General features: G+C 34.6%; 1 protein-coding gene across 5 annotated transcripts in view; it reads right to left on the bottom strand.

The window, feature by feature from the left end:
• The window catches only part of LOC106478279, a 32,776-nt gene that overhangs the window by 17,276 nt on the left and 4,893 nt on the right, over positions 1–10,607 (bottom strand). For 2 of the 5 annotated variants that reach the window (XM_022381864.1, XM_022381861.1), the window contains exon 1: positions 7,325–7,584. The exons of 1 other annotated variant lie outside the window; for it this stretch is intronic. The gene's annotated coding sequence lies outside the window, so the exon portion shown is untranslated. 2 more of the 5 variants (XM_013938810.2, XM_022381863.1) reach the window with 2 other exon arrangements.

Here is a 10,607-nt window from a genome sequence, read left to right as displayed (position 1 = left end):
CCCCGGTTTATAGCGTTGTAAGTCCGCAGACATACCGCTGTGCCATTGGGGGGGAGGGCGATGTGGTTTTCCACATAAATTAAATTCAGATGTAACAGGTAAATTTTCTGTAAAGTTCAGTTGTTACTTTTGCAGAATATTTGTATAAAGAACCTATTTTTAGTAATTATCATTCATATAATCTGGTTACCAATATGATGAACTACTGCACTAAAGAAAAAAATGACCGAACATGAGATGAAGTTTATTTGTTTGTCCATCGCAGTTCGCACACACTGCATAGTTCAGCACACTGGAGCGTGCGCTTTTGTGTTCAAGATAAGTGAGCTATCTACTACTGAAGAAGTTGTGTGGGAAATCATAATGTAGCATCACGCATTTTGACGATGATGGAAAACGAAATAAAACAATAAACCAAACATGAAAAGTTGTAGTTTTCGAAATCGTGATCAGTTCACTTGATATTTCTACTTAGAAGACAAATATATATCAAAATTAAAATCGAATTTTGAGTTCCTTTCATTAATTAATAATACTGCTATACTACTTACTTTATCGAATATGACAACGTATAGTGGCCCGCATGGCCAGGTGGTTAGGGTACTCGACCCGCAATCTGCGGGTCGTGGGTTCGAATCCCCGTTACACCAAACATGCTCGACCTTTCAGCCGTGGGGGCGTTATAATGTGACGGTCACTCCCACTATTCGTTGGTAAAAGAGTAGCCCAAGAATTGGCGGTGGGTGGTGATGACTATCTGCCTTCACTCTAGTCTTACACTGCTAAATTAGGGACGACTAACGCAGGTAACCCTCGTGTAGCTTTGTGCGAAATTCAAAACAAACAGACAACGTATATTTTAATTTACCGTTAATTATTAAACTTGTATTATGAAGACTGATTTGCATTGTTAGCTTAGGACTAACCTGAATATCCGAATCACATGAGATATTATTGGGTTTACGGCCGAAAATATCTCTAACTGCAAAGTTATCCAACTAATGAAAAATTGCATTTTAATCTTTATAAGTTTGATCGGAAGCTTTTATTAAAAATAAACTGATCTCATCACAGTTAGCAAGGAGCGATAAACATATCTTGCAAATACTGTGGATACCATAAGACACCTGTTGGGCTCAGCCTAAAATATTCAGGAGCCTCTGGTTTACCAAAGAAACATACTTAAAGTGCGTTTACATTATTGTTGAAACGAACTAGATAAAATTTAATGTCTGTTGGAATGTCAGTAGAAAAGACCAGAAACGTTATACGCTTTTTATCTTTTTAACAACTAATATGCTGTTATAAACATGAGAAAAGCAATTACTGTCAGATCTAAACCGAAAATAAAAATCCCGAACCGTTATTTGGAGCAAAAATAGAACATCTATATTATTCTATTTTTAGCACACTAAAGATAATATTTAAAGTCTAGTATACGTTTAAAGAAATTATGGCATCAAAAACATTTAATTTGAAAACCTTCCAGCAATGTACTATCTATAAACTGGAAAGTTCTGAAACAGCTGTGATGATAAATATACATAAATTCAAAGACTTTTAATTTAGAAGTGTGCAATGAGAGATGAGACTAGAACCCATATATAAATTTATTAGATTAACTTAAGTACCTGTACCATACAGTGGGACTTTTTCATGAAACCGCCCACGTTTTGAGAAATATTGCTCAGACGTTAATTACCTTGATCTTGTGGAAAATACAAACTTTTGGTCATTTATCAAATCTACAAGTGACCTTAAAATGATTAACACAGGTCGAAGAATAACGTTAATCTTTTTCTAAGTTTCGTACAAATGTTACATTACTCTACATGTGATTATAGACTATTCGTTAGAAGACGTGAACCAGTCTTTAATATATTTATATTATATATATATAGGCCAAACCTCAATATTCACACTAAACCTATTTCAGAAACCGTATCGCGTTTTTTGGTGACGTATTTGACATCATTATTGGTTCACATGACGAAAACTACTTGTCTCTTGGCATTTGAAATTTATAAAAACGAAAAAATAATTTCATAATGGTATGCATTTTGTGCGCTGTTTTTATAAAATGAAACAGTTACTAACATCTGACCTATAATTTTATACAGAATATGTTGCAAAGCTTACTGTAACCTCTCAGACAAGGTGGTGAAGACTTTTAAAACATCTCACAGCGATTAAGATATTTTCATGTACCAAGTTTTTCAGATGAAAATCGAAATCTGTTAATATTTATAGTTTACCAAAGACTGTGAATATTGCATTAAACTACTTCCCTTATAAATTTAAGTAAGTACTGGTAAATATTTGTATTGCGACTTTCCAAACATAAGATAGATTTCATAAGGTATCATCTGTTAATCTCTGTACGTATATCTAGGATTACAAATTTTAAAGACTCTGCATTTGAACTTGTTTGTTGGATTTTATAGAGCAAAGCCACATTGGGCTATCTACTGTGTCCACCGCGTGGAACCGCATGTAAATACTTTTAATTATCTACATCTAATAATTGAGTCACTTTATTCACAATAAACATACAAATGGTTTAGTACCTTATAGTAAAACGATTTTGAATATGCAAATTAGCAAGTCATGTAACAACTACACCCGATATAAAGTCTGGGTTGAACGGCATGTATCAGAATAACATTTTGACATTCTTTGGCATTACGTAGGTAGTGTGATGATATCGAACATTGGGTATGTGACGACGCCAAATATTCATTCACTCATATCATTAAGATGTGTTCAAATTGGAGATTTCAAATTCTAAAACATGGATATGCCTTGTACTTAATAGCATTAGAAAATTAAGGGATATGGATCAACTTGGGATCCAGGACCATCCAGAAAGAGACCTACAACAAGTCTTAACCCAGCTGTGGTAAGCAAAGTGCGGTGTTTTACAATAGGTAAGAATCCACGAACACAGAGATCAGTGGCAAAAACTGCCCACTTACTCTAAGCAACAATAGGATCTCTATCTGAAAAAAAAAGACACAAGTTTCTTCCATGACATGTCTAAGAAGGGAAGACCAACTGAAGACAATTGTATTAGTAGCATTTAGCGGATGAAAATGGCATTAGTTGGAGACACTCGACGAAGTATATGTGTACCTTGATAATCATGACAAGTCTTTTGACATATTCTGCTGATCAACCTCGTGCCAATTTCTAATGAACAATATGTGAATAAAATTTTAAAAGTGGTGCAACTCGCAGGGCATGTTACCAAAAGTTTTCGAAGGGATTCATGATCATCGCTGGATACTACGCCATGGATAAGTTATGGATCAAAAGAGTAGACACAGAGACCAAGGTGAGCTCTGTTTGCTATCAGACTAATGTTCTTATCCCTTTCTACCACATACAAATACTGGTTTTTTACGGAAACGAGGTTAACGGAGTATGGGCTCACCAAGATGAGTCTTCCAGCCATACCTCCTGTTCAACCATCTCATACTTCAAGCAGCTGGAAAATAAAATGGGTATTTATGCTCTTCTATACAAAGACACACCACTTTAGTCGCTTGACGCGGTGTCTTGAATTTTTGTGTAATCAGGCTGTTAAAATGGCACTGGTAAACCGTAGTCCTCGTACATTAGATGGACAATGGAAACCATCAAGGAAGAAGGGTTCTCATTGGACATGACAGCCTTACGTTAGAAAGAACATGACCGGACGCGACGAAATTACCTGTAACTACGTAGTGAAGCTTCAAAATCGTTTTAATATTACGTACTAAACCCCTTCATTAACAGTTTTATATTCACACAGATCAGTCTGCAGTTCAAGAAAAACTTTGTAGATTTTAAAAGCTTTTCTTTTAATGGAACTGTTAACAGTTAATAAAATCCTACTTTGTTTGTGTTTTAAAGTATTCACATGGCCTTTTCTATTTCTATAATAATAGCAAAGTATTCTATGTGTTTCTTAAAGGAGCGCGAACATTGATTTCAGCACAGCTTCGATAATAATTTATAGATCTCGGCACTAATTGTTACAAAATAATAATACTTGCACAAATTATATAAAAAAAATCCCCAGTAAAATTAGGCTAATAAAATACATTCCATCAGCAATTTGTTTTATGGTTTTTGACACATGGTCAGATTAGAAACCCTTACGTTACTGATATAGTCTCCCAAACTGTGAACTGATAGAATCAAGAGAAGGCTGTAAACTCTTGTCTGACCACACAGTACGATTTTGCCGTCACTCTTATAACACACCCACGGACTTAAGGCACAGAGCGAATTATTTGCGGTAAGAGGACGCAAACCAAGAACCATCAGATTCACAGTTCGAGCATGCTAACTAATAGGCCACACCCGACCCTATAATTAAAGAGTTTTGCTCAAAGTTTCAAAATCACTTTGCAATGAATCTTTGCACTAAGTTAAACGTGCTTACTACCAGAAGAATGAAAGGGTTCAAGACAAAGAAAAACAAGACTGTTATTTTCCACTATACGGATTATTCTTTGTCTCCTTACTTACATAAGTCCTGCGATTATTCAACGGTAAGCTGCAAAGCTTATGAGCCTAAATTCGGGATTTTATATATTGTAGCAGAGAAGAATCCGTTTATATTGATTAATTAAGAATTGTTCAGAGGTAGGCTACTAGGATGATTCCGGGTTTGAAATGGTTGTCATTTGGATTATACAGTAAGATGTCAATTTATTTTACCATGAAAAAAGGAAGGGTAAGAAGTAGTTCTGCTGGAATGTACAAACTATATGGGGGGAGTCTATTCCTCCTTATCCCGAGATGGTAAAGATGGAATCGACTTTCCACAGAGCTGCTACATGCCAGTCTATAGACTAGACAGCTACCTTCTCTTATAAATCTATCTTGAGAATACCCATACATCAACTGAACCTAACCTCAAGCTAATCTACATTGGAAAACTGCAACTTTATCTTGTTCTGGCTTCCTGGGAATTGTACCTGGCAATGCTTCAAACACAGCATTAGCGCAATATTTTATTCCACTTTCAAACTTTTTAATTAACTCTAAAGTTATGTCAGCAAAGTTCTTGTATCTTTTCACTTTTTCAGCAATGTTTAACCGAAAATTATGAGCAAAGAAAAAATATATCCTTTTTTATTTTGCATTTATCATTAATTTCTGATCGTATCAGGCTACCTTCATGTTTGTTTGTTTTGAGGTTAAGCACAAAGCTACACAATGGGTTATCTGTGCTCTGCCCACCACGTGTATCGAAACCCGGTTTCTAGCGTTGTAAATCCGCAGGCATACCGCTGTGCCACTGGGGGGCAGCTACCTAGTTAGACCAGAACTAAAAACGAACCCAATAATATAACGGATTTAACATACCAATTTAACTAAGCATACAATATCATAGAAAATTTTTAATTATTATAATACACGTTATTAGAAATAAGTTTACAGACTTACAACGCAGAAATCAGGGGTTGTATTCCCCTTTGTGAAAAAAGTGCAAGTAGGCTATTGTGTAGCTTTGTTCTAAAATAAACAAGTTAGTAATATTATCTGCCCTAAAACCAATAATACCTCACGAGACAGTTTAAGAGATTTGGGTTAGTCCTTAATCCATATGCTAAGGTACCAATGTAAAATAATTATCATAATAAATAATAAAAATATACATATATATTAAGCATTTAAACTAATATTGTTAATGAAACTACCATAACATAATTTACCTATAAAACACATAAAAACTACATATTTGTTTCATGCACTATCACCGTTTCTCTGTCCTTTGAAAACTTTCACTGAAAATAATATGCTATAAGTATAAATAAAAACTAAATCTTGCTGAACTACTTAGTGAAACTAAAATATGGTGTAGCTATTTTAAACGTAAACTAATGTTATATAAATATGAAATATATATTTAAAATGCAAAGTACTATCATAAAAATATGGCGTAGCAGTATCGAACGTAAACTTAATGTCATAAAAATATGTTGAAGCTATCTCGAACGTAAATATTTCCAGTATGGCCGATGGTTAGGGCGTTTGACTCGCAATATGAGAGTTGCGGGTTCGAATCCCCGTCCCACCAAACATGCTCGCCCTTTCAACCGTGGGAGCGTTATAATGTGACGGTCAATCTCACTATTCGTTGGTAAAAAGAGTAGCCCAAGAGGTGGTGGTGGGTGATGATGGCTAGCTGCCTTCCTTTTCACTGCTAAATTAGGGACAACTAGCGCTGATAGCCTTCGTGTAGCTTTGCGCGAAATTCATTACAAACATACAAACTATTTCCATAAATATATGTTGTAGCTATCTCGAAATTAAAACGATACAACAGCTTTCTAATCGTCAGTTATGAAATTTTGTTTAAATATGCTTCGTGTACTCCACTATCACATATGAATGTGTCACCAATTTTACTAGCGAACAATGTGAAACTGTTTAAATATGCCTCAAGACCGGTGACACATTCATATGTGATAGTGGAGTATATGAAGCATATTTAAACAGTTTCATACTAGCGAACAAAGTGAACGCCTCATATACTTCACTTCAGATATGAGTGTGTCAGCGGTCTTACTAGCGAACAAAGTGAACGCCTCATATACTCCACTCCAGATATGAGTGTGTCACCGGTCTTACTAGCGAACAAAGTGAACGCCTCATATACTCCATCATCACATATAAACGTGTCATCAATCTTACTAGCGGATAATTTAAAATCGCACCGCTTAGAAGTCCTAGTTGAATATCTCTTGGTAAATCAGAATTTTATGTTTTATTTTATAAATATCCATTTCTAAGATCATTTTAAAAATCAATTCAAGTTTAAGGAAATTAAAATCTTAAGAAATAATTTTACAGCAATATTAGATACGTTTTTAAAATAAAAATTACAGATAAGGTCCAACAAACTGCTTTGAGTCTATGGCTCCGTTAGTTATAAGATCCTTAATAACACATGGCCCATACGAAATGTAAACCAAATATGACATCAATATTGCATCTAATCTCACTAATTTTTGTTGGTACCCCCTATGTATTTTATATAAAAATTAAGTGATTTTGTTTTGTCAGTTCTTTTATCTTTATGGATCCTATCGGTAGCGAACGTTACAAAAACATGTCGGTATTTTGAAGATTAAGTATAACAACAATGTTGACGCTTACGTAATATTTTCTCTCAAATATATATAGATATGCTCATTATAATAAAAACAATTGGGAAAATTCACACTTCCTGTTTCTTAATCTCTCCTGTTGAAAACGACAGTCCTTATGTTGTTTCAGCTTTATTTTGAAACAAACTAGAAATGGAAAATAAAAATAAAAGACTTACAGTAAGTGATGGCAATGGACCTCTTTACCAATGTCTCTAGGAAATAGACCATTTCTAATCTCCTTTATGTGTGAGAATCACCTGACCTGACCCCCGGTAAAATCGTTGCGGATACCTCTCGCGCGTGCTCGTAGCGAAACAATTCCTCAGTACTACAATAGTTGATCAGAAATACTCTAAAGAGCGCTGTAAATTTGTTACTGTTCTACAACATATAGATACTTAGCACACGTTATACATATTTTTCTACTATATTTGTATCATACCTGTTATTTTAGGCACGATCGAGACAAAATGAAAAGCAGATGATGCAAACCATCACCTATCTGAGCCACTGAAAGTTAGTTTACTCCACACGCTTGACTAGTACACATGTACAAGCCTTCAAACCAGATGTTAAATCAAGGGGGAAGAAGGGGGGGGTACAATGCACATGCTGCTGGTGACGTTTGTTCTATAAGGTTTTCTATAGTATACGTTCTTACTGAGGTGGGCAGAACAAGAACGCCTCCAACGTTATCTTCTCCGATCAGCCACATTTAAATTTAAAAATGGGACACTTAATTTACATTATTTTGATTGCTTCGTTAAAAAAAACAGGCGTGGATCTTTGGTGTATATATGTATATAGCAAATAAAATCTTATCGAAGGATTGTGCAGGAAATAAACATATGATTATACAAAAAAAAAGTTTAAAAGTATAATTAAGAAAACAGAGCAAATCATTACAGGTTTTAAATACTTATCAACTTAGAAAATACACCACAGTACGCGTTACTTTCACAAATAAGTTATAATTTCCTACTCAAAACGTGATTTTTCTAAAATTTTATATCACGCAGTGTCTTAAGAAGAGTTTTATAATTATGCGCTTAAGTTTATGTAGGTTTCAAATAATAAAAACTAAGCAGTCTCAAGGACTTTTCCGGTGACTGGGCACTTTGTGGGTTCTTCACAAGCATGACTAGAACTGGGAAGTGACCTGATTATCTTCTCAACTGTTGACGTGGCAGCTGTATGCAAAGAGCGACGAATAAAGAACTGCCTGAGAAAACACGCCTTTTTCTGTCTCTGTTTTTATACATTGCAAAGGCAACAGACTGACAGTTACTAAAAATGTAAAAATATGAACACATTTGCTTGTTGTTTGTTATAGACAAGATTTTCAAAAAATCGTTAACAATAACAGTAGACTTTATATTAGATACGTATTTTGGACTATCTTATCACCTGGAGACAAAAAAAAATTGAGCAGCTATAATTCACTTTTCCCACGCTATAATGATATACTGGGAACCACGTAAAAATTACAGGAAATTAGGTACTTCCACTGTTCTCTTAAGGTTATACGATAGGCCTAGCGTATGGGAAGGCGAACTTGCTGTAAAATGATGCCACAACTGTAGTCGCTTCTAATACACAGGTATTAACTGATGACAGCCAGGTTCTCACGAGAATAAATTTCAAATGTTGTAAAAGTATAACATTTTTGGGACTATTGTTCATCATTTACTGTTGTTAAAGAAAAGTATATAGAGAAAGTTATATAACTGCGTACAACTTATTAGGGATATAAGTAATGTTAATTTAAATAAAATAATAATGGGTTGTAACTTATTTGTTTGTTCGAATTTCGCGCAAAGCTACTCGAGGGCAGAGAGCGCTAGCCGCCCCTAATTTTGAAGTGATAGACAACAGGAAAGGCAGATAGTCAACAAAACAACACCCACTGCCAGTTCTTGAGTTACTCTTAACCAACGAATAATGGAATTAACCGTCACATTATAACGTCAACACGGCTGCAAGAGCGAGCATGTTCGGTGATAAGATTCGAACCCATGATTCGCAAATTGCATGTAGAGTATCCTAACCACCAGGCCATGATAGATCTTTATGAATTATAAGTAAGATAAATGATGTTGTGTTATTAATTCTTACCCTATTCACTTGCTTAATCTGGTGTGTTGTTCATGAATTCTGATGATATATATATATATAGCCTAGACCACTACTATGTCTACTCCCAGCTGACCCGATGAGTCTTGGTATTGGGTGTAATATCTTTTCGGCATTAGACATGGCAGATGTAGTATGGTTGACATATTATAAAATACTAGTAGATGCCCGTTGAAACAATTCAATGGTAATGTTCCTAAAATTAGTGATGAACAAATGTCAAATAAGCAGCAAATTCAATTCTTTGGATCAGAGCGTATATGCAATATGATTGTCTAGTGGGCCGTTTACAACCACCATTTGTCATTTCACGTGCTATTTCAATATGGAAAGTTGCATTGCGTTTGTTTTTAAGCAAAGGATAATGATTTCGAAGCACTGTTGGCATACAAGTTTGGCTTTCGATGCAATGGCTGCATTCAGCACAGTAGAGCGCTCAGGTTCGCTAAGTTGCTTCGGGGATTTTTTTCCGCTGGATGTCGCCGTTCCTTGTTGTTTTATTGAGTGCAAGAAAAGACTGCTACCGAAATGATCATTTCTATAAGGAGTGTCAAAGGGAAGATATTGAATTCAATTCAAGTAAGTTTATTTGACATAGTAGAATAAAATCATGCATGTATATAATACCGACATGAAAAAAAATATATATATATGATACATAAACCAACAACAACAAATATATATTCAAACATATTCCTTTCTTTATACGTTTTTTCCGTTCACGTTCCAATCTTCGAGATATTTCTTTCAATCCGTCGACGGAGGAAGTCTCGTTTTTTTTTTCATGAAATTCCCTCACAAAAAGAAAAATTGTTGTTTTTAATGAGTTTTTTTCTCAGACTGACTGTCCAGGATAGATGTTGACATTAATATGGAACTTGAGGAATTGCAAAAAAATGTATAATTTTCCTGTAATGTAAGAAGCATTTTGATATATATATATATATATATATTCTACGATTAACCGTTTAGGAAATACAGAGCGCGACAGACATTTGGTTGTTGATATATATATAGATTCTTCTTTGCTTTCACTCATGTGTTCTCAGAAAGGAATAATGGTAGAATGTAGTTATAGAAGTATTACATAGTGCTGGCTTTTACCTCAGATCATTGACTACTGTGTGGCTGATTTAGGTTAAGCATAAGTAAGGAATTTTCTTTTATATGTTGAGTCAGTCAGTCACGGTATATTATAGGAGTAATAATATTTTGGAAAAAAAAATGAAGCTCGATTAAAAATTAAGATAAATAATAATTTTACTACAGATTGTGTTTTCCGAAGATCATTTTGTTATCTAAAACAAATCAGTTTTTCGTTGTTTT

This window comes from Limulus polyphemus, unplaced genomic scaffold (assembly GCF_000517525.1).
Source record: "Limulus polyphemus unplaced genomic scaffold, Limulus_polyphemus-2.1.2 Scaffold196, whole genome shotgun sequence".
NCBI classification, from domain to species: domain Eukaryota; kingdom Metazoa; phylum Arthropoda; class Merostomata; order Xiphosura; family Limulidae; genus Limulus; species Limulus polyphemus.
Note: the sequence above shows the minus strand (reverse complement) of the source record. Positions and strands in the feature narration are given on the sequence as shown.